This window comes from Pseudophryne corroboree, chromosome 6, assembly GCF_028390025.1.
Source record: "Pseudophryne corroboree isolate aPseCor3 chromosome 6, aPseCor3.hap2, whole genome shotgun sequence".
Taxonomy (NCBI): domain Eukaryota; kingdom Metazoa; phylum Chordata; class Amphibia; order Anura; family Myobatrachidae; genus Pseudophryne; species Pseudophryne corroboree.
The window spans coordinates 259,126,484-259,152,538 of record NC_086449.1 but is presented as its reverse complement, the minus strand read 5'-3'; the positions used below and the strand labels follow the sequence as shown (position 1 = coordinate 259,152,538).

General features: G+C 43.7%; 1 long non-coding RNA gene across 4 annotated transcripts in view; it reads left to right on the top strand.

Annotated features, from left to right (window-relative positions):
- Positions 1–2,242: 2,242 nt before the first annotated feature.
- LOC134935177 (uncharacterized) overlaps positions 2,243–26,055 on the top strand; it is an 87,558-nt gene continuing 63,745 nt past the window's right edge. The window contains exons 1-4 of one of the 4 annotated variants that reach the window (XR_010179964.1): positions 2,243–2,293; positions 3,955–4,301; positions 9,959–10,096; positions 10,269–10,341. This is a non-coding gene — a long non-coding RNA (uncharacterized LOC134935177). Of the gene's footprint in view, positions 2,294–3,954; positions 4,302–9,958; positions 10,097–10,251; positions 10,539–26,055 lie in introns of those variants that run through there. The other 3 variants (XR_010179962.1, XR_010179961.1, XR_010179963.1) reach the window with 3 other exon arrangements.

The following is a 26,055-nucleotide window of genomic DNA, read 5'->3' as shown; positions in this document are numbered from 1 at the left end:
TTTTTGCCGAAAAGTCGTGCACATTTTTTACCCAAAATGCATCTTATTTGCATTGCTATATGGCTAGAATGCTCAAGCAGCTTCTGCTGATTAAAATGGTATGCAGCATGCCTATATTCTGTGTGCAACTGTGGCTGTATCTGCATACGAAATGCTACATTACAGTGATTTCCAGGAATACACTGCAACGTAGCATTTCGTATGCAGATACAGTCATAGGGCCCTAATTCATAGTTGATTGCTGCAGCAAATTTGCTAGCAGTTGGGCAAAACCATGTGCACTGGAGGGGTGCGGGGGAAGCTATAATATGTGAAGAGAGAGTTAGATTTGGGTGTATTGTGTTCAAACTGAAATATAAATTGCAGTGTAAAAATAAAGCAGCCAGTATTTACCCTGCACAGAAAGAAAATAACCCACCCAAATCTAACTCTCTCTGCAAATGTTATATCTGCTCCACCTGCAGTGCACATGGTTTTGCCCAACTGCTAACAAATTTGCTGCTGCGATCAACTCTGAATTACCCCCATAGTCACACACAGAATATAGGTATGCCGCATATCATTTTAATCAACCTAGTTTGCCTATGCCAAGGACCGTCTCTGAGTATGTATGCACTTGCCGATGCCGGCTGCCCCGGCAGGTCTCGTCACTGCCAATGTCGCTGATTACACACATCATCTAGTGTATTATTCAGGGTTGAACACAATTTGCATCTAAGTACAAACAGAAAATGCTTCTAGCCCAGAAAACAAACAAACAAACAAACAAACAAACAAACAAACACATTTTAAGAGCTATGCAGAGTTGGCTGCAAATGAAGTCTACTCTGCAATACAGTAGGTAGGAAATGCACCTCTGTCCCCCTGCAAATACAGGAGCAGATGCATCAGGAATACAACAGGAGCTGTGGCTTTATGCGAGTACAAACGATGGGCAAAAGCACAGTACATAGGGGGTCGTTCCGAGTTGATCGCTCGCTATTTAGTTTTAATCATTTTAATCAACCTAGTTTGCCTATGCCAAGGACCGTCTCTGAGTATGTATGCACTTGCCGATGCCGGCTGCCCCGGCAGGTCTCGTCACTGCCAATGTCGCTGATTACACACATCATCTAGTGTATTATTCAGGGTTGAACACAATTTGCATCTAAGTACAAACAGAAAATGCTTCTAGCCCAGAAAACAAACAAACAAACAAACACATTTTAAGAGCTATGCAGAGTTGGCTGCAAATGAAGTCTACTCTGCAATACAGTAGGTAGGAAATGCACCTCTGTCCCCCTGCAAATACAGGAGCAGATGCATCAGGAATACAACAGGAGCTGTGGCTTTATGCGAGTACAAACGATGGGCAAAAGCACAGTACATAGGGGGTCGTTCCGAGTTGATCGCTCGCTATTTAGTTTTAGCAGCTGTGCAAACGCTATGCTGCCGCCCACTGGAGAGTGTATTTTAGCTTAGCAGAAGTGCGAACGCATGTGCAGCCGAGCTCTGCAAAAACAGTTTGTGCAGTTTCTGAGTAGCTCTGAACCTACTCAGCGCTTGCAATCACTTCAGCCTATTCGTGTCCGGATTTGACGTCAGACACCCGCCCAGCGAACGCCCAGCCATGCCTGCGTTTTTTCAGACACGCCTGCGTTTTTGCAAACACTCCCTGAAAATGGTCAATTAACACCCAGAAATGCCCCCTTCCTGTCAATCTTCTTGCGACCGTCAGTGCGCTTGAAAACTTTGCTAGAACCTGTGCAATACAACAAATGCCTTTGTACCCGTATGCCGTGCGTGCGCATTGGGGTGCATACACATGCGCATAAATGACAATTATTAGCCTGATCACTGCACTGCGAACAACGGCAGCTAGTGATCAACTCGGAATGACCCCCATAATTCTTATTCATTACAGTAATTGGCCAGAAAGTGTCGATAAGTAACTAAAGGTATTATACCCGCGCTTATCGTTCGGGTATAACACTTCTTGCTTCGCCTCTTTACCGAAGCAAAGCAGGAAGCAGCAGCACCGAGATTTATTAACATCTCAGATGCTGAAGTGAGGGAGTGAAAACTCCCCCCTCTGGTGATCGCTGCTAGAGCACACAGCGCATCAGCCTAGTGCTGATGTGCTGTCTCTCCCCTGGCCGGCTCCAGTACGCATGTGCGAGATCTCACTAATCTCACGAGATCTCACTTGCAGAGCTGGCAGCTGCCACAGCCAGGGACAGTGCTTTCCCTTGCTGTGGTATATGGGCAACAACACCGGCAGATGTCAAAATCGATAACTACAGGTGTCAGAATGGTCAGTGTTACTACCCGTTCATACATTGCCCTGCATATCGGCGTGCTATCTAAACGATAGCAGCGCCGATAATGACAGGGGCGCATAGATAATGACAAGTGCTGATTGGCTGGTACTTTATCTCTGTCCACTTTATTTCTTTCCAAAGCTTAGAAAACAGACCTCTGAGTCACAGGGATATGACTCAGAGATAGAAATATTAAATTGTAGCTAATAAACATATCAGCAGCTTTGATCTTTGGCAAACAGTGTACTGTAGCACATGTTTTTTTTTTTTTTTTTTAAAAAGCGCTTCAGTATACTGTAATCCTTCTAACAGATCGCAGCTCTAACCAGGGGCGCCGGCAGCTTTGCCCCTGTAATGAGAGAGGACGTGGCCAAAGTGGGGAGGCTTCGCTAGGCTCCATTCAAAATATAAAAAATGTAATATATGTGCGCCAACAAAGCACGGGTGGTGGTGGTGGTGGGGGAGGGGGAGAGCGGCGCACGTAACATGCTGCAGGAGGGGATGATGTAACATGTGCAGAGAGAGTTAGAGTTTGGTGGGGGGGGTGTTCAAACAGAAATCTAAATTGCAGTGTAGATATTAAGCAGCCAGTATTTACCCTGCACAGAAACAATATAATACACAATATAATACACAATATAAATCTCTCTGCACATGTTACACCTGCCCCACTTTCAGTGCAGCATGCTTTTGACCAATTGCTAACTTTTTGGTTTGCTAAACCCCCATTGTCTTTTGATAAACTTTTTGCATTTATAAACTTAAGTTGCACCATTTAGACTAAAGTGGATTATGTCCAGGTTGGTCCTGGTTCGGGGTTTGGGGCATATTAACAAAAAGCAAAAAAGGAGCAATCTGCTTTTGGAACAAACCATTTTGCAATGCAAGGGGGGCTGGTACTCTATATCTACTTTTTTTGTATGCAGGGAAAATACTGGCTGCTTTTACATATAGCAAACAAATACTGGATAGCTTCAATTTTACACTGATATGTAAGATTAAGCTGGACACCTCCCATCCCAACTATAAATATTTTTGCACATTTTAAATCTGCGCCACCTGAAGTGCAGCATGATTTCGCCAAGGTGCAAATTGCTTCTCTTTTATTTGCTCCTAAAGCTGACCATATGCTTTAAGATTATTGTCTAACATCAGGGGCATCATTTAGGGGGACATTTACTAAGCAGTGATAAGAGCGGAGAAGTGAGCCAGTGGAGAAATTGCCTCATCAACCAATCAGCAGCTCTGTATCATTTTATAGTATGCAAATTATAGATGTTACTTAAGTGCTGATTGGTTGCCATGGGCAACTTCTCCACTGGCTCACTTCTCCGCTCTTATCACTGCTTAGTAAATGTCCCCCTTAAACCCAGTGACACCTGGTGCGGCATTCCCGAGGCGCATTGCAAATGGGGATGTGGCTTAGTGGAGGGGGTGTGACTTAGCATATGGGGCGTGGCTTTGAGTCCCGACCCCATTTTTTGTCGCAGTGGGGGTCCCAGAGATGCGGGCTGCCTTCGGAGACTGTGTGCCTGCACTTCCTGGCTCCTACAGTGGAACAGGAGCTGGGTGCTGCATGTAATGTTACAGTGCTGCTGGTGACGCCTGGGTTAAATCCGATCAAACCCAATGACCCCTTTTCTCTGTTTTCCAGCATTTGGGAGCAAATTGCTTATTGTCATTACCCCTTTTCATCTCCATTGGAGTCGATACCCCGCGGTATCACTGCTTAGTGGGCGGCTGAACATAACTGTGACACTTTCCAGACCACCTGGCAGGTCACATGGTCCAGGTCACCGGCAGGTGCACAGGCAGAGTTGACCAACTGTCACATTTTCAGAAAGCGCAATGGTGATTCAGTGCGATTGGCTGAGGACATTTTACTGCATAACTTCGAAACAAAGCAACCAATTACAACGCCAATATAATCCTGCACATCTATGGACCAAGAGCTTTCATTTGGTATATGATGTGCCCTGCTCAGGCAACGGCTTCATATAAGTAAGTCACTCATAAAAATCATCCTTACGCTATTACTATATAGATTATATATCTTAGGCCACAAACACACTGTTGCATTTGCTGATACTATTGAAAACACTAGTAAAAAGCGCAAACACAAAAAAATTGTGTTAAAAGGGCTCAATGTAGGCTCTATAATGAATATACTTACCGTAAATGTAAAATCAGAAAGTAATGTGTTCAATAAACTGTAATGCAAAGGGAGCATTATCACAACACGCTATTAATCCATTTCTCCTATATATTAGCACAGATCTGTGACTCTGTGCCTATGTGTCTAAAGGTGGGTACACACTAATAGATATATCTGCAGATCAATTGATCTGCAGATATATCTATGGACGGATCGAGCAGTGTGTTCAGTATACACACTGCTCGATCCATCGGGGACTGACGTCATGAACTGGGCGGGCGTGTACACACGCCCGCCCAGTTCAGCTGTCAATCACCGCCGGCCGCCGCAGCATGTGTACGGGCGGTCACACACACAGCGACGCGCCAATATATCGGTAGATATATTGGCCGTCGGCTGTGCTGCGCGGCCGACGCGATACGTCTGTGAACGACGGAGTTCACAGACGTATCGGCCGTACACACTGGCCGACGGTCCCGCGATATATCGGCCGTTCAAGAGAACGGCCGATATATCGACCAGTGTGTACGGGCCTTTATGCTGGGCGGACTCACAAAGCTGGGCGGAGTCAACTGCATCTGCAGGGAGACACACCATGCCCTGTGCCAGCAGCAGAGTCAGGTACAAGATGCCCTGTGATACTACCTACAGTAGGGAGGTGACCATGGCCAGCGATAGCAGCAGACACAGCTCCAGACAGCATCAGCAGGGAGGGGAATATACGCGATACGGAGGGTTCCGGGAAGAAGCAGATGGCCGCCCGCCACACCTCTCACGGGTACACACCATACTGGGTGACTTACACACACACCCCACGTCGGCGAACCCTCCCTCATGCACCCCTATATCACCACCTGCAGATTACAGACGGGGAGTCGTTCTGGCCAGCTGCTGGAGCAGAACATGTACAGCGGGACGGTGCATGGACCCCACACTCACCTGTCCCCATTGATGCTCTGACAGAGCTACCTCCGACTGCAACCTTAGGTCACACCATACTCCTCTCCTGGGAAAACAAACGCAGGGCTGGGGACACGAGCGACTGACCCACTATAACATCACCTGACGCGGGCACACAGTGTGGAGGCATGCCGCCCTTCACAAGGGCGGACCCTGTGCAGCGGAACGGGGACAGGATGGGACAATGCTCACGGCACATTGCTGCAGAGGGAGGGAGCTCCGTCCGGATCTCCCTCCCGCTGCAGCCGACTCATTAGCTCACAGCAGCAGCCGCACACCAGTACCTGCACAGTCACAAACACGTGAACCGCACGTCCCACATCTGTAACACCAGCACACCTGAGCCTCCACTAACCACCCCACCACCACACCCTCTTCTCCTTCACATGCAGGAACACTCCACCAACCCCTCCTCCAACCCCAACATGCACGCACCCTCCTCCACACCCTGCACATACAAAACCAATCCGTGCAAACCCCCTACCCAACCCCAAACCCTCATGACCCCCTAACCCTCACATCACACCAACTAACACAAACCTCGCACACCCATAACTCCACCGGACAACGAACCCCACCCGCCACAACAACCCATCCACCTATGCAACACCCGCCGCACCTCACAAGACCATTCCCCAACCAAGGTAGCCCAATACCTGGCACCCTCCTTCCACAAATACCCCACCCCTCAACCACCCCCTGTACATCCAGACAACCTTCCCCATCCGCCTACCCCACTCCCCCCCTCTCCCTTACACACACCCCAATACCCTCCCCAATCCACCCACCGAATGTGGACCACCCCCACCCCTGGCACCTTCTCACACCCTCCCCTATCCCCCTTGCCCCCGCACCCACAACTCCCCCAAGCACAACACCTCCAGTCCCCTCCCCCACCCCTCACCCCTAGGCCGCAGCATATACAGACAGTTTCCCCCCCATTCATGGATTTGCCACCGCCCGGTCATCCACCACCCACAGCATCTTGGGGACCCCATCCCCATTCCAGGTACCCATCGCAACCACCACTCCACTAACTTCACCACTCTCCACAATCCAACAACAACACCCACAAAACACAGCACATACAACCTCCACCCCTGAACCTAAACCACCTGAACCTCCCCCTTGGACAGCACCTCCAGACCCCCTCCTTTATCCGCGGCCCCCCGCACCAGCCCCTTCCGCAACAGCAGCATCTACATAGCCCCTCCCCCATTGCCCCCATCCCTTCCGCCCGCAGAACCTCTGGACCCCCTCCCCCATCTGCCCCCTGTGCACCCGCCCCTCCCCCACCCGCAGCACCTCTGGACCCCTCCCCCATCCGTGCCCCCTGTGCAACCACCCCTCCACCACCTGCAGAACCCCCCACCTGCCCCTCCCCCACCCACGGTGGCTCAGGGCTCCCTCCCCCACCCCTGGACACCCTCCCCATCCACATCTCCACCGCACCTGCCACTCCCCCAACCACAGCACTAGGTGATTCATCGTGCCCTGTGTGCGATGTTCAGGTCGTCGCAAGGGGTTACAGCCCCTTAACCATCGCTTGCCCTTTGTCCGTGCAATATTTAACCACTCACAAAATTAGGATTGGAGGTAATACTCCATATAATAAAAATATTGCACACCCCAAGGGCTTGCAAGGGTTAAAGGGGTGTAGCCCCATGCAATGGTGTGAAGAGCGCCCAGAGGGCGCGATGAGTCATCTAGTATATATATAATTTCCAAGAATGACCGGCACTCCAGGTAAAGCAAGCAGGGTACCTGGGTGCCTTCCCTTGGACATAGAAATCCCAGTAATACAGCAAGAAGATAAAGGTGGACGGCACTCCACGGATTTCAATGAGTCACAGCACACATTGCTTGAATATTAACATTTATATTTATACTGTACATATATATATATATATATATATATATCTATATATATATGTATATATGTTTTAAACAGGATTGGTATGTTAAACCGGCGGCCGGGATCCCGACCATCAGGGTACCGACAGCGGGATCCCGGCCACCGATGTGCCGGCAGCGGGCCGAGCGCTAGAAAACTGCATGCACGGTGGTTTGCTGCACTTGCCACAGGTTGTATTCTTCCTCTATAGATGTCATGGACAGTGGACACCCATAGAGGGAAAAAAGCCTGTGGAGCCGGGATTTCGGCGGCGGAATTTCACCGCTAGTCTGGATTCCGGCATCGGCATTGTGACATCCGGGATCCAACTAGCGGTATTGTAACCGCTTCCCTAATAAGCAGCAGTAGCTTTGAGCTGTTAAAGTGATATGTTATTTGCAGAATGTTAAAAAGGAATGAAGAATTGAGGTGACACTTTACATTTTAGTCTGTATTTAATAATGCATAAGCCTTTTCTCTGTCATTTCTTTGAATTGTTACTGGTGCATTTGGACTGTGCTTTCAAGTGTGAATGACATTTTTTTCATGCATACACAATGCACATGCTGTAATTCTATGAGATTTGTTTTCTCCTTAAAAAAACAGCATCTATCAGTAGGGTCTTTGGGATCTATTCATTATGAAAAAAATATTAAATATGATACTTTAGTCTACAGTTATCCACCTTATATTACTTAGAAAATCTGCAATTCCTCATGAACATGTCATAAAAGTATCACTTCCGAAAAGCTGCTCCTTTTGCGGAGCCAACTCAATGAAATTTTTTGTTTCTAGCATAAGATCTGACTTTATATTGGGGGTGAGGGTGATCAGAAGGTATACGAGGGGTGGTTGAAGTCCATACAATTAGACATATAGATTACATAGACATAGACACAGTAAATAACTTGTGGTCACTGTGCAAAATTAACAAGCGTGTAACCATAGACGTTTCTATAATAGGTGCAATGTGTGCGGTGGCTCTGCAGTGCGAGCACAAATCACTTGGAAAATGTCCGCCGAGGCCATTTCCGAGTGATTTGTGCATGCGCACTGGAGATGCCCGCGGGAACAAGGGACGGGGGAGGGAAGGGTCACACAGTCAGGAAGAGCATGGGAGCGCCCTGCTGGGGGCAGTGCTTCTGCTGTCCTACTGCCTGCTCTTGGTCTAAGGTGAGTGCCCGCTGTCTGCTGTGTACTTTTTGTGCCATGTGCCTGCTGCTGACTGAGAGGAGGTGGCTGCCTGCTGCACAGTGCCATAAAAAGTAAATTGGGCAAGTCCCGTCTCACCCAAGTTGTGTGGTACCGCAAACACGCGTGGAGGGGATTAGAGTGCAAGCCATGTAATGTAGTGACAGCGATAGCTCACAGGAGCATCTGCCAGTCTGTGCAGCTAGGATAGGAATCTGACCCATACAATATATGTTCATTTTCATTTTGCTTGTGTATGTAAATACAAAAAAACGGTGCTTATTAATAATTCCAGTATAAACACAGTAAAGAGCTCCACTACCCTATATATTCAGTTAGGGGGCACCAAAAAATTAGGCACAAATATATATATATAAATATATATATATATATATATATATATAAAGAAAGCAGGCGTCTGGCACTCTGATCAAATATAAACAGCGTCCCCGGGTGCCCTTCCAAAGACAATGATAGGTGTGGTGTGGCGGATGGCACTCCGGGAGATATAATAAATGACTAACAAGCATCGGCACTCGAAGGCTTAAAGCAAAAAAACGTGTATTTACCCACAACACATAACAGTCCAACGTTTCGGGCTGTAGCGCCCCTACCTAGACAAAGGGGTGCTGCAGCCCCGAAATGTTGTACTGTTATTTGATGTGTGTAAATACACGTTTTTTTGCTTTAAGCCTTCAAGTGCCGCTGCTTGTTAGTCGTTTATTGTATCCATCTGATCCAGAGGGCACCGGAGCAGCTAATTCAAATCCATATATATAAATGTTGACATATAAATGTTGACATAGTGTTTGGTGGTAGACGCCAGTATTTTCCGACTTATATCAAAGTCCTAAGAGTGTCAATGTATTGTATCCTGCTCTCTCTCTCTCTCTCTATATATATATATATATATATATCTATCATATGATATAAAAAAGGAAAAAATCCAGTACTCAATAAATAAGATTGACAAATATGTGGAGCCCCGGTGCCCACTGTTCACACTGTAAGACAGAGCTATAGACATACAAGCACATGGCAGTGGCACTCAAAGAAATAAAGACAATAAGATGCAGGTTTCCTGGTCAATGTTTCAATGAAAGATCATTTTCGTCATGCCTCGGCCATGTGCTTGTGTGTGTATGTATACATATACATATATAGGTGTACATATCACCCTGGGGTCATGGGCTTAATGGGAGACCTAGTGATATTTATCAAGTGCTTAATGCAGGGTCATATTTAGCCTTTTGGGGTGCCCAGGGCCTTAAGACAGGAGAGGAGTGGCCCCACCGGTCATCCAACCTGCCCCATTCATCATCTTGCATGCCCCACTCATTCCGGCCTTCCCTAACTACTGGACTGCACAGTGAAGCAGTGTGTTTCATCCAGGGGTGGCCCCCTGAGAGCATCTTGCTCATCCCCACTTGTCATCCAGACCTTTTTTGTCTCTTATAGGTGATCTAGTCCTGCTGGTTACAGTACTATAAGTTGGCCTAGCTGCTTGTGAAGACATGACTGAGCTATGACACAGAACAGAGACGGGAAAAGGATAGACACAGCAGGACAGAGCAGGGCACCACTGTGCAGTACCAGGTATGGAACAGATTCGGAAAAAGGGTGCAGTGGGCTTTCCATCCCCACTTGTCACCCAGTCCGGCCCAAGTATGGGACTGCACAGTACAGTGGGGGACCTGAGGAAGGAGGGTCTAGGGCACTCACCCCCTGTGCCTTTTACCCCCATTAATCAGGCTCTGGTTTGATGCAGGGATGGATGCAACATCACTTTGTCTCCTAGCAAAATCTGTGAGAGGACCAAACGATGCTGCTCCAGCCTCCAGGTGCAGAGCAAGTATTAATCTTTTGAGACCCCTTCTCTTCTGAGAGCTGAACATGGACATCAGGAAACTGACCTGATATTACCAAGCCCATCTCCTTTCAGGTCCTATGGCAGCTGTACCCCTGCCGGGCAGTTCGTTTTGCCACTGTTTTGCTGTACAGTAATAAAGCTGTGATTCTATATCTATTTGAACAACAAACAATATTTAAGCTCACATATAATTTAGGTGAGGCTTCCATGATTCTAGTGCTAGGAAAAAAAAAAAAAAAAACTAATATTTTTAGGGGTAAAATAGGATTTGTGCTTGAAGAACTGGAAGAGGAGAGTATTCCCTTAGAAAATATTTTCTAAGCCTATGCCATATAATTCTGATCTCCAGATCTATCTAACGGTTTACACCTTCCTGAAAGTGAAAAGATATTGTATGGCTTAACCTAGGAATGTGTAAAGATCATGTGAGGGATGGGACACATTAGTATGGATTTTTAACTCTCTGCCTTTTATGAGCGTCATGATCTGTGATTAAAGTTGAGGGATATCTGTTTAATGCAATGGTGCAGAGAGCATGCAGAACAGATACAAAATCTTAGGTAGATTAGTTTAGACATATTCTATTGCTCTGTTTTTTTTTAAGTTCACAGAAACGGGAAGTTTATTTTAAATTAGTAATCAGTCAAATACATGAAACGATCATTTAAGCCTCCTTGGTCTATTTAAAGTCAAAGTTTAAGGAAATATTTTTACTGAAACCTTTGGGAAACTGACATTTAAAGCTTTTAGATTTAACACTTTTTCACTGTTTGAACAAATTTTGCAGTTCACCATATAGATTTAGGAGAGAGATCATAGGTCTGGTATGTCATCTGGAAGAAATTAGATTTCATAATGGGTGCCATTTATTGGAATGCCTAATGGGGCAAGATTATGGATTCAAATGGTTTTTGTGGCAAGTGTTTCACTTGTGTAAATAATGGGGCAGCAGGTGTGCTTGTTTAGTTCCAGTTTTGTTTGGGATGTAGTGCACAGATGAGAGGATCAAAAAAGTTTAAGGGTTTCCTCTGACTGCATCTACTGTGCAATATTACCTTAAAGAAAGGACAACTAGTGCAAAAGCTTTAATCATGTAAGACCTAAAAGACCAGGAAATATAATCAAATGTCAATCAAGAAGTTCACTAATTAGTTTAGCAGGAATGGGATAGTGTGACATTTTCAATGTGAAGTAAAAAAAATATTTTTCAGCAATTATTATATGCTTGTTTCTCATGGTCTGCAATTTTTAGTCAAGGTATATATGAGTTTAGCCTGTTGACTATTTTAGTGACTATTTTTACGTCCAATTGTAAGTGAAGTTGGAAATAACTCAAACAGTAATTCAGATCCCTGTCCTCCTTGTGGATAAGAGTTAATTGAACAACTAATATCCTTTAAAAGATCGGAGTGTCCTTTAAAAAACATTAACATTTAAATATTGTAAATAGATGTGCCATTTATATTATTATTACCACCAGTTATTTATATAGTGCATACATAATCTGCAGCGCTTTACAGAGAATATTTGGCTATTCACATCAGTCCCTACCACAATGGAATTTACAATCTATATTCCCTGTATATGTGATCTTGAGAGAGAGACCAGGAAGACTACTCCTTTTTGGCGCACTCTTTGGTGTATGAGATTATTTAAAATTAACATTTATTTAATTGCAATAAAATAATGTCAGAATACAAAGTTGCACATACAAAACATATATTTAAAAAATAAGGGTATCATTTTTCAATTCAGTATATCTAGATAATCTTAATACTGACTGCCCACTTTTGTATATATTTTACACTGTTAATGTGGGCAGACAATTGTTGGATAAATGATTCTCCTGTTGATATCGGAGGAGATAGTTTATATCCAGTGCCCTACTATCACAGTAGGTCTACAACAAGTGAAACGGTGAAATATTGTTAATCATTGAAGATACAGATATCATGCCCATTTCTACAACTTGTCTCCAGTTTACTTTGTTACTTCAAATAGCCTGGATAGAGTTCTAAGATATCAGAATAGTACCTATACCTTGTTACCTTAAATAAGGGTTTGAAATGAGCACCAAGCATGAGAGATTGATTCAGCAATAAAGGAGACTCAAAATGTAATTCCTTGTTAAATTTCTTCACAGACCATATATACACATTCCCTTTCCATAGTTCATACAGTGGTTTTAGAAACAGTGCACGTTAAATTCTATTTTTGTGCTGTTGCTGTAAAGTCTTTAGAGAGATGTAATCAGGTGTGGCCGTTGCTGGAGCTCTGTGTGGGAGCTGCTACTCCTCGTGTTGCCGTGTCCTGCTCCGCTGACGGGGATACCGGAAGTGACACATCTTAGTGACGCAACTGCAGGATGACATATATTACACCAGGAAGCTTATGCACATCCAAGGTGGGTTTTCCTGCTGCTTGGTTGCTGTATATGGTACTCAAAGCGTGATCAATGTCTGATTGACAGTGTAAGGGTGCACAGTGCTGTCCCTGCACTATTTTCATTTGGTCTTAGATTCAGTTTTAAGCAAGATACCTTCTATTCATTAGGACTTAGTTTGGAAGCTTCATTTTAATTTTAACATTCTGCTTCTTATGTGGATAACTACATTTGTATTTTAGTATATATATACACCAGTGCATGCCTGTGTTGGATACGTAAGTACATTCGTGTATTTATGCATGTCTCTAGTATACATTTATAATTAAATGCATTTGCTCCATATGACCAGAGAATCCCTAATTTTGAGGGAAGAAAAACAAGCCAAGCAAGAACCAAGGGAAATAAGATTTATTGGGGATTTTTGCCAGGAATGGAAAAAAAATTAAAGCACATCAACTTGGGATCTACTTACCAACATGACCCCCTTTTTTTTCTCTTAACCTTTATTATATATATGTCCAGGATGTGCATAATCAGGCACTACATATATACAGGATACTCAAAAATAATTGAAAATAATTGAAAAAACTAAAAATTACCAAGAAGTAAAAACATTTAAGAAATAAAATATTCAAAGGCAAACTGGGACAACTACAACCAACTATGCTCACAATAACTGCTCACTAACACTGCAACTGAAATTCACAACACATCATCACCAAACACACAGGGGCTGATTCAGACCTGATTGCTGGGCTGCAAAGTTTGTTAGTTGCCACCTCAAGGGGGAGTGTAAATTTGCTATGCAAGTGTGCGATTCCATGTGTACGCAGAGCTGCAAAAATTCACTTTGTGCAGTCTCTGTGAAGCCTGGGACTTACTCCTCCAGTGCGATTCAAAGAGGCTTATCAGAATCAGAATCAGAATCAGCTTTATTGGCCAGGTGTACTCACGTACACTAGGAATTCTTTGTGGTACAATGCATTGCCAAGCAGCAACATGGAGGACAAAAAAAAAAAAAAAAGTAGCATACATTACAAACATTACACATATGAGTTCATACTGCACATATGCAACTGTACAGTAGACATATTATACATTTAAGACTAAAAACTAAGGCTGCTTGGCAGAGCAGCACCGAGGCAGCCATCCGCGGCGCCAACTAGAACTCACACAATGCACATAATACAGAAGATTTAAGCATTACATCAAAAGATAAACCACACAGACAAAGACACAGAAGGAATAATGCATGATTGGTGTAGGCATTTTGAGTAATAACCTCCAGGGGTTGTGTATTCCACCATCACAAGGCACCAGGTGCGGCAGCCATCTTAGGCGCACTGCGTAGGATTACCCACGGTGGAATAGTCCACCCCTAGAAGAGAACACAAAATGGGGAGATTGCAGAGTCCTTAAGTTCAGAGTAGGGTTCCAATAGAAACATCAGGTCCACACATTTTTCATCCCATCCACAAGCGCACCAGATAAGGCAGCCATGTTGGGCGCACTACAAGGTTACACAGAGGGAGATGAGCCATACAGGGGCCAAATGCATGTATGGGAGAACTGACACGTGTGTAGGCGTATGCTATACCCTGCATGGAAAGATCCAAATGAAGCACACCCCGCCCACAGGGGAACCACCGAGGCAGCCATGTGGGGCGCACTGCATAGGTTACTGCTGGCAGGGTGTGCAACCAATGGAGGTACACATTTACGGGAATAGCACACAGTGGGGTGGAAGTATTGTGTAAGAAGAAAGAGAAGAGAAAGACACATTTGCAGGAAAAAAAAAAAAAAAAAAAGCTGTACTAACATTATTTTGTGAAAAAGATAAATGTCCTGGTCTCATGAGAGCAGTGCGGGTGGGTGTGAGAATGTGGGGTGCACACTAATGTCCAATGGAACTGACCCAGCAAAGAGGGATTCCTCAGCTCAGGGACATTCTATATTAACTAAACTTTCAGAAACTATCAAAGGGACCATGATCTACAAACTACATTAATTGTGAAAATATGTAACGATTGGGTCGCACGCTACGACTACATACTCTTTACCGTAAATACGCATACCTCAAAATGCTTGGACATGCCTGCATTTTTCAGGACACTTCCTGTAAACGGTCAGTTGCCACCCACAAACAGCCTTTTCCTGTCAATCACCTTGCGAACGTGCGTTCAGATTTTTCGCACCATCCCGTCGTTGGCCATCGTTTCCCATTGTTTTGAACCTTCCAATACAAATGACAAAACACAGAACTTCCTTTCATTCTTATAAAAATCAATTGATGCATACCACTATATAAATGAATCAGAAACACTCTCTATAAAAGAAAGTGGGAATAAAACTATAAAGTGGGAATAAAACTATAAACTTCACATCAGGCATGCATGTAATAGACCCCAGCAACATATATCTTTTTTTCTAACATAACCCAAAATCTGAGCTACTATATCTCCATTGAATCTACTTGAGACCCAACTTATCCTCTACCTTTCCTCTAGTACAGCAACAATGACAACCTAGATCAGTTGCTGTCCATGAATCAGAATATAACTAAATGTGTATCAGTATGGACTGATGCACATAGGAATCAGTGAATGAATATCTCTATTTACAAATGCATTTAATTATAAATGTATATTAGAGACATGCATAAACACATGAATGTACTTATGTATCCATCACAGGCATGCACTGGTATATATACTAAAATATGTATGAATTTATCCACATACAAAGCAGAATGTTAAAACTCAAATCATGCTTGCAAACTAACTCCAAATCAATAGAAGGGATATTCCTTATAATGGAATATAAGACCCAATGCAAATAGCGCAGGGACAGCAATGTGCACTTCTTAAATCAGACTTTGGCCATGACCCAAGTACCATATATGGCAACCAACAGCAAGAAAACCCAGCTTGGATTTGAACAAGCCTACTGGTAAAACGTATGTCATCCTGTCGTTGCATCACTAAAGGTGGGTACACACTAATAGATATATCTGCAGATCAATTGATCTGCAGATATATCTATGGACGGATCGAGCAGTGTGTTCAGCATACACACTGCTCGATCCGTCGGGGACTGACGTCATGAACTGGGCGGGCGTGTACACACGCCCGCTCAGTTCAGCTGTCAATCACCGCCGGCCGCCGCAGCATGTGTACGGGCGGTCGGCCGACTGCCCCGTACACACACAGCGACGCGCTAATATATCGGTAGATATATTGGCCGCCGGCTGTGCTTCGCAGCCGGCGTGATACGTCTGTGAACGACGGAGTTCACAGACGTATCGGCCGTACACACTGGCCGACGGTCCCGCGATATATCGGCCGTTCAAAAGAACGGCCGATATATCGACTAGTGTGTACGGGCCTTAAGATGCTTCACTTCCGGGATCCCTGTCAGCACGAGGAGTAGAAGCTCCCACACAGAGCTCAGGCAACGGCCGCACCTGCCCAGTGTCTGGACACTTCATGTAGGACCCAACCTGCAGGTATACAGTAGCATGGCAGCATCACTGGATGGCAGAGTTTCTGCATTGCAGAGATGAAATAACAGAATGAATGGGGACAATGTAGTGTAATGAGTGCGGTGGGCTGTCTGTCATGTGGTGGTGGGGGTCACATGAAAACACACAAAATAGGTCCCACCGACACGTCAGCCTACCAGGAATCTTCCTGGTGAGCCCTATGGCCAATCCACCCCTGCATGTAGAACACAACCTGCAGGTATTCAGCACGCTCTCTCATTCAGACTGTGGTCCCTCTATGTTACTGCAATGTGCACAGAACAACAGTGACAGGAGGGACAGAGGACATGACAGCAGAAGTGTGCGCAACTCCTCTCTTCTGATCCCTGCCAACAAAAGCCACGCTCTCATTGAGCCGTTCACTGCAAACTACCACACACGAGTCAATAGCAGAAGTGGTAAACATATACTGGCATGGGATCACATTTTTCTATGAGTTACCCTACAGCCACACATTTAAGCAAACTGTATCTATATGCACAAATTGACTGAGAAATGGAACTCTTGTTTGTTGTGCTGTTTGAGACAAATGAAGGTAATTCAGTCCGGATTGTGTAATGGTTAGCATTACTGCCTCACAGCACTGAGGTCATGGGTTCAATTCCCACCATGGCCCTAACTGTGTGGAGTTTGTATATTCTCCCGGTACTTGCATGGGTTTCCTCCGGGTACTTCGGTTTCCTCCCACAATCCAAAAATATACTGGTAGGTTAATTGTCTCCCAACAAAATTAACCCTAATGTGATTGTGTGTGTGTACAAGTGGTAGGGAATATAGAGTGTAAGCTCCACTGGGGCAGGGACTGATGCGAATGGCCAAATATTCTCTGTAAAGTACTGCGGAATATGTGTGCACTATATAAATAACTGGTAGTAATAATAATAATAATAATAATAATAATAATATGTAAGAACTGTGAATCTGACGCAATAGTAAAGTGCAGAAATGTATATTGTTTTGCAGCAGATCTCTCCAAAGGCTGCAAGGTTACATCTCTCTAGAGACTTTACAGCAACAGCACAAAAATAGAATTTAACGTGCACTGTTTCTAAAACTACTGTATGAACTATGGAAAGGGAATGTGTATATATGGTCTTTGAACAAATTTTGAGTCTCCTTTATTGCTGAATAAATTTCTCATGCTTGATGCTCATTTCAAACCCTTATTTAAGGTAACAAGGTATAAGTACTTTTATGATATCTTATAACCCTATCCAGGCTATTTGAAGTAACTAAGTAAACTGGAGACAAGTTGTAGAAATGGGCATGATATCTGCATCTTAAATGATTAACGATATTTCACCGCTCCACTTGTTGTAGACCTACTGTGATAGTAGGGCACTGGATATAAACTATCTCCTCCGATATCAACAGGAGAATCATTTATCCAACAATTGTCTGCCCACATTAAAGGGGGGTACTCACGGAGCGATATTCTAAGCAATCTGACTAGATTGCTTAGAATTTGAGCATTATCGCTCCGTGTGTACCCCCTACAGCGATAGCGATGCGCAACCCCGCGCATCGCTATCGCTGCTGCTAGATTGGTCTGCAGTGCAGGCCAATCTAGCGGGTCGCTCATTTCACCGCTGGGTGAAATGAGCGCCCCCCCCCCCCCCGTCTCCCCCCGCACGCTCAGCACAGATCACGCTGTGCTGAGCGGCGGGAGAGATGTGTGCTGAGCACACATCTCTCCCCGCATCGGCCCGTCTATATGGGCCTTAACAGTGTAAAATATATACAAAAGTGGACAGTCAGTATTAAGATTATCCAGATATACTGAATTGAAAAATGATACCCTTATTTTTTAAATATATGTTTTGTATGTGCAACTTTCTATTCTAACATTATTTTATTGCAATTACGTAAAAATAAATGTTTAATAATCTCATATACCAAAGAGTGCACCAAAAGGAGTAGTCTTCCTGGTCTCTCACTCGAGATCACAATCTATACATGTACAATTGTATCCAACACAAGCAAGGGGAGCATATACAAACCTCAAACAATTAGGGCCATGGTGGGATTGGGGTCTGTTTAAGTTTCTTATAATAAGATTGTCAAGCCATCTAGACAAGGGACCCTATTAGGCTTAAAGTTTTTGATGACCTCGGTAATTGCAGAGTTAGGAAGTTAAGCAACAAGTTCTTTATCCTCTTGGTGAATGTCGTCCATTTCCTATCACTAGTTCTAGCTATCAGAATCTTCTGTCTAACTTCTAGAGAGCTGATTTCTATTTTCATTTTAGAAGTTTGTATGGGATGCTGTTTATCCATTATCCAGGATTACATCGAGGATTACAAGTTAGGTTTCATTATTATGCCACATATACGGAAGGCATTCTGCAGACTAGTTGTTTGTGATTAGGGTGGTTGCTAAGTGATCTCATCATGCATTCATTGTAGTCTCAGTTTTAAAACAGCTTTCCTCAGAATGGTATTGTGATGAGAGCAAGGATGTGGACTCACTAGGCACCCTTTCTCCCACTGTAGACTGGTAGGGAAGGAGTGATCGTTTTATATATTCAAACAATCCACACTGTTACCATGCCTAATTGATTGTATCATGTATGACTTTTTTTATTGTCTATTCTTAAATGTGGACAGCAGGGTTCTGTGTAAGAAGGTTCCAATAATATGAGGGTCTGCAGTACCATGTCCTGCCTGAAGACATTGAGGTATAGATCTAATAAATCTTCTAAAGATGACAAAGATGACAAGTGCAGGTGTTGCCAATAGCAACCAATAAGATTCTAACTAACATTTATCTAGTACAGTGGTTCTCAAACTCGGTCCTCAGGACGCCACACAGTGCATGTTTTGCAGGTAACCCAGCAGGTGCACAGGTGTATTAATTACTCACAGACATTTTAAAAGGTCCACAGGTGGAGCTAATTATTTCACTTGTGATTTTGTGAGGAGACCTGCAAAACATGCACCGTGTGGGGTCCTGAGGACCGAGTTTGAGAACCTGTGATCTAGTACATGTTATAAAATGATTGCTAGAATCTGATTGGTTGCTATGAGCAACTTCTCCATCTGTTCTTTTTAGAAGGTTCAATATGTCTTTTTCCAAAGACTCTTAGTTAATCTAAGTTAGCTCAAACTGTTCTGCCTGTGATCAAAAGCCAGAGGCATAATTAAAAGGTGGCAGGGTTGTGAAGGATTGTTCAGTAGAGGACATTCTATGCATTAGTGCAGCTTATAAACAAAATGTCTCCAGTAGTAGTGTCACTTATACACATAATGTCCACGGAAGTAGCATCACTTATACACATAATGCATACAGTAGTATTGGCACTTATACACATAATGCTCACAGTAGTAGTGATGCTTAGACACATAATGTCCACAAAAGTAGCATCACTTATACATAGTGGTGCTGCTTTTACATAATGCTCCCAGTAGTTGTGCCGCTTATACATAATGCTCCCAGTAGTAGTGCCGCTTATACACATAATGCCTCCAGTAGTAGTGTCGCTTATACACATAATGCCTCCAGTAGTAGTGTCGCTTATATACATAATTACCACAGCAGTAATGCCCCTTATACATAATGCCCACAGTAGTAGCACTGCTTATACACATAATGCCTCCAGTAATAGTGCCACTTATACATAATGCCCCCAGTAGTGGCACTGCTTATATATAATGATCAGAGTAGTGGTGCCACTTATGCATAATGCCTCCAGTCGTGGCACCGCATATACACATAATGCTCTCAGTAGTGGTGCCACTTGTACATTATGCTCTCAGTAGTGTTGCCGCTTATACACAATGCCCCTAGTAGTGGTACCACTTATACATTATGCCTCCAGTAGTGGTGCCGCTTATACATAATGCTCCCAGTAGTGGCACCATTTCTACATATTGCCTCCAGTAATGGCAGCGCTTATATATATAGCCCCTAGTAGTGGCACCGCTTATACATAATGCCTCCAGTAATAGCACCACTTATACATATTGCCCCTGGTAGTGGCACAACTTATACATAATGCCCCTGTAGTGGTGCTGCTTATACATAATGCTCCCAGTAGTGGCGCTGCTTATACATATAATTCCCCCAGTAGTGCACCTTATACATAATGCCCCCAGTAGTGCTGCTTATACATAGTGCCCCAGTAGTGGTTCCGCCTATAAATAATGCCTCCACTAGTGGCACTGCTTATACACATAATGCCCCCAGTAGTAGTGCCCATACACACACACATAGACACACACACACTCACACACACACACACACACACACACACACACACACACACACACACACACACACACACACATCCTTTCTCTCACTCACTCTTTCCATTTTCTTACCGATCTGTCTGACTGGCTGGCAGGATTTGTAGCAGCCTAGTCCAGTGTAGCTTTGCCCCCTCAGTCCTGTAGCTCCACCCAGCAGAACCATGTTGCCCCACCCACTTTTTGGCCGAACACTGCCGCTGTCAAATTAAAGGGAGAAGGAGGCTTCAAGCTGCTGGCAATGTTGCCTATCAATGTGGCATTCGCAGCAGCAGCAGCAGAAGGAGAAAGGCGCAGCAGTAGGGATGCAGAGCAGGGAGAGCAGCTCTCCAGCTGGTGCCGCCCTGCTTGCATCCCTTTGCTGAGCAGGTAGTGCCGAGCCTACCCCCAGGGGTACCAGAAACCATGGCATGGCAAGTGAGGTACCTTAGGAGGCCAGCCAGCAGTGTAAGGAAAATGGACCAAAACTAAGCCTGGTATAGTCAGCTAAGAGATAATCTAAAAAAGACTTGGGGTGGGGGGATGAACTAAACCTTGAAAAGAGATAGATGTCACAGTGATAAAGTACCTGCGAATCAGCTCCTAACTCCCAACTTACAGGCCGGGTTTGATAAATGACAGGAGCTGGTTGATTCTTACTTTATCACTGTCCAATTGGTCACTTCAAGGCTTAGTACATCTGGCCCTAAAAGTCTAACTAAAACTCTTTGGTTCCTCCATCTCTTGCACCCTTTAATGGGACCTCTTTAAGATTCTAACAGATATAGTATGTACTCCATTATTTTCATATGTACAGTAGATATTTGAGCTGGCTAAGGCGTCAAATTATTTTATTTACAATCATCTTCTTGTCGTTTACTTTAATTTTGTGTATTTCTGCTGTTAGGTTGTTTATGCAGCTTTTGTTGCTCACCACATTTAATAAATTCTTTAGGTTGATGGAGTCACTGGTGGTCATTCCGAGTTGTTCGCTAGCTGCTTTCGGTTGCAGTGCGGCGATTAGGTAAAAAAGTGGCATTTCTGCACATGTGTATGGTGCGCAGTGCGCACGAACGACGTACTTTCACACAATACTATGCAGTTTCACACAAGGTCTAGCGACGCTTTTCAGTCGCACTGCTGGCCGCAGAGTGATTGACAGAAAGTGGGTGTTTCTGGGAGATAACTGACCGTTTTCGGGGAGTGAGTGAAAAAACGCAAGCGTGTCGGATAAAAACGCAGGCATGCCTGGGGAAATGGGGGAGTGGCTGGCTGAACGCAGGGCGTGTTCGTGACGTCAAAATAGGAACTAAATAGTCTGAAGTGAGCGCAAGGTAGGAATAGGTCTGCAGCTACTCAGAAACTGCTTGATAAAATGTAGACGCCGTTCTGCGATCCTTTTGGTCGCACTTCTGCTAAGCTAAGATACACTCCCAGAGGGCGGTGGCCTACCATTTGCACTGCCTCTAAAAGCAGCTAGCGAGCGATCAACTTGGAATGAGGGCCACTATCTCCTCTTTTGCTCCCACTGGTTCCTCCATCCCCAGGGGTGTAGCGAGGGTGGCTCCGGTGGAGCACGAGCTCCGGGGGCTGAAAAAGTTAGAGGGCGCGCAGCCACCTGCCCCCCTTCTTCCATCCACTATACTGCGGGCCGATGTACAGGCAACCGCAGAGCAGGAGGAAGAGAAACAGAAGGGGTTCGCACATTGACACAGAGACTAGGTATGGAACAGGGTAGACCAGAGGCGACTGCAAGAGAGACTGACAGCCAGCACATGCCGGAGCTCTGCCGCCCTCTTTATATGTCTCACTGTCTGTTTTGCAGCTGTACAGCAGGGTTACTTCTGTCCTGCTACACCACTCTCTGCCCCTGCTTCTGCAGCACCTCTTTCTGCTCTGGCTGCTGCAGCATTTCTCTCTGTTCCGGCTGCTGCTGCAGCACCTCTCTTTGCATTAGAAGCTGCAGAGTAAAATGTATAAGCGGCCTTACTGTGGCATAACATGTATAAACGGCTCTACTGTGGTATAATGCGTATATATGGCTCTTCTGTGGTGAAACATGTATAAACGACTCTACTGTGGTGTAACGTGTATAAGCGGCTCTATTGTGACATAATGTGTTTAAGCGGCTCTACTGTGGCATAACGTGTATAAGTGGCTCTACTACTGTGTTGTGTAACATGTATAAGGGACTCTACAGTGTAGCGTAATGTGTATAAGGGGCTCTACTGTGTTGCGTAAAGTGTATAAGGGGTACTACTGTGTGGTGAATAATGGAAACTACTGTGGTGTAAGGTGAATAATGGACAATATTGTGTGTGGTGTAATTTGAATTGGTACTATTCTTTGGCCACGCGCCTTCTGCATGAAGCTATGCCCCTATATTTTTGTTGCGCGCCTTTGGCACGCACTGTCCCTATTTTAGACATGAGGGCACCCAAAGGACACTTTCGCCCTGAGATCCATAAGGTCTAGAACCGGCCCTGTCACCAATTTAGGCTTTGTAAATATTTTCTATTTTGATGTAACGTGCATCCAATTCAGTACAGGAGAGGGGGCTCTGAAACATACCCTTACTCCGGGCACCATGGCACCTAGCTACACCTCTGTCCATCCCCGGGAAATAGGCTTCCCACACATAATACTATATTTTTAAGCTATTTGTTTCTCCATTTCCATGCTTTCCTCTCATTCCAACCCTATTTCCCCACCACCTCTCCCTTGTGGGATCTCTCATATTTGTAACATACACTGAATACTCTATAATCTTGTCACCTTGGAATTAATTGACATGACCTTAGTGACCCTGTGGTGTTCAGTCAATTGATTACTCTGTGGCAGGCACACTACTTTTTATGTTGAAAAGTTGGGTCCATGCCACTCTTTGATGCAGAGGTAACTGGTATATTTTTAAGCCTCCAAGAGATATGGGGAATTCAATATCCCCTTGGGAATGAAATAGGCGGCAGTATGGTTACTCTTGGATGCAGGCAAACTGGGAAGAGGACATGTCCTTTCTAAGGATATTAAATGTCTATCTTTATAGTATAGCATAACACTTATAAATGGCATTCCATGTTCTCAAGTACATTACATGTTTCACAGGTCTCAGTCAATTTAATCAGATTATACTTCAAATTTTAGGCTGTGGTCATCTTTAAGTTTTTTTTCTTTTTTAGACATGTGGATATAATGCTAATTATTCTTATAGCAAAAAATATGGCTTAGATAAGGGTAAGAATTGGCTAGATTTCTTTGATATTATGATCCCCATTTAGTTGGATATTAATGTTATCCCCTTTATATTATTATTCTTTTGATTTTCAGCTCTCTATCATTTTAATTTGGGGGAATTATTATGTTTACTGTGCTGAGCAGGGATAGGACATGAAACTAAGTGGAAAATTATTTCAGTTGTCCAGAGTGAAGGCGGATGTTCATTTGATGGTGTCTAAGCAATGATTTCGGCAAAGGTAATATAACATGGTTAGTTGGTGGGAACCTTATTGTATGAGGAAATTATATCATGGCTACCTCATGATAATTTTAGTGAAAGATATGAAGCAAGATTTGTTGATCTGCAGGGTAAATGCCCTGGTCCTATTTTTTATTATAAATTGTGCCCCACTGTAATTTGCACCGTGCTGTTTGTCCAGCTGCATTGAATAAGACAAGAATATAAATCATCAAGGTCATATCTAAATTTACTTGGATACATGATGGAATAGGCTACTTGACTCAGGCCAATGAGAATGTAAGGTCATATACAATAAGAACTTTATTTTTATTTTTAACCTGGATCTCGAAAAATACAGTACTTAAAGTTTATGTTAGCTAGCAAAGTATTGAGTGGTATATGTTATTAACTTTTTAGTGCTGCATACTTTGACAGTTTATTGCCATTTCTGTAAGTCCTACATTTTGGCTGTTTACAAGTTTCTACGCAAATGTATTTATATTTTATGGACCTGGAGTTTCTGGGAAGATGATTATGAGATTAAACAATTTTATTTTTCTTCTGATTACATTTTAGGTAGCTTGTACTTTTTTGATTGAGTCCTTTGCCAAGGACATTCAGTGGAGGAATGGTCATTGTCACTTCAATGTGCAAGTAAAACATTGATGTAAATTTATAAGTGATGTATCTATTATAATCTAATCATATCAGTCATACACTATGTTGTTAATTTGATTCAAGGAGAATTTAGAGCCAAGGAACAAGGGCATTTGGTTGTCTCTAATATTGACCTTATATATTTTACCATTATATAACTTACACACAGCATATATTATATACTTTCCATGGCAAACTATATATATATATATATATATATATATATATATATACAGAATGGTAGAACCCAGCGCCTTCTGTGTTGTGCAAACTCAAGTGAAAATTAAATAATAATATGCGTACCGCATCCCATGTAAATATCAAGCGTGTAGTTTATATCGTATTTCTCCTGATGCCGGTTTTCAAGCTTTCCCACTGACTCCATGGACGGTCCGTATGAAAATCAGAAGAATACCACAGAATAGTGTAATATTGCTAGCATATATGAAGGTGTGCATAGATTAATTTCGGGTGTGATTAGTGGTTGTACCTTTAAATAAATGGTGCACCCAGTGTTACAATTGAATGACCGTGAAAAAGTGCCCACCGCCTAAGGTAGTATAAAAATAAGTACCCTCAGGACTTGCAAAACTTGCATGTAGAGGTGTCTTTAAAGGTTCTTCTCCTGAGGTTCATGTTGGGGACCCTTAGAGATAAAATAGAGTCTCCTGGAGACGGTAAGAAGAGCCCATAGTGTAGTATTTTTGAAAGTTTAATACGAACAAAAACATATAAAACACATATAAAACATAAGGATTGGACCCGTACAATATACAAAATTATAAAAGCTTATCTGTAATCCTTTCAGAGGAGTGGATCATCTACCCAACGCGTTTTGTCCTTTTGATAAAGGACTTCATCAAGGGGTAATCCTATATATATATTTAAAAGGAAATGTCCTGCATTCTCACCCAACCTAGACAACCGCTGGGGTGCCAAATCAGAGTCCCATCCCATAAAGAGATGGGCCCATTGTACAGTACAGCGTTTTCCACTAACCGTGGACATGATAGCACTCTTCAGACAAAAAATCAATTAAGCCAAAAAATTATATTTACTAGGAAAAATCAAACAGTTCATAATAATATAATAATAATTTCTCACCAGCCTTTCGGTCCCCTTCCGGGACCTTTCTCAAGGTCTCACAACAATCCAGCACATGTCAAAGGGTTGAATGCAGTTACAGAAAGTGGAACAGGACATCCACTTTCTGTAACTGCATTTAACCCTTTGACATGTGCTTTTTCTCTTTGCATCATGTGCTGTTTGAGGACTAGTTTTTTTAAGTGCCAACCTGTCTGACATTGCAGTGCCACTACTAGATGGGCCAGGCGTTTGTGCCGACCACTTGTGTCGCTTAGATTATCCATCCAGCTACCTCATTGCACCTCTTTTTCTTCTTTGCATGATATGCTGTTTGG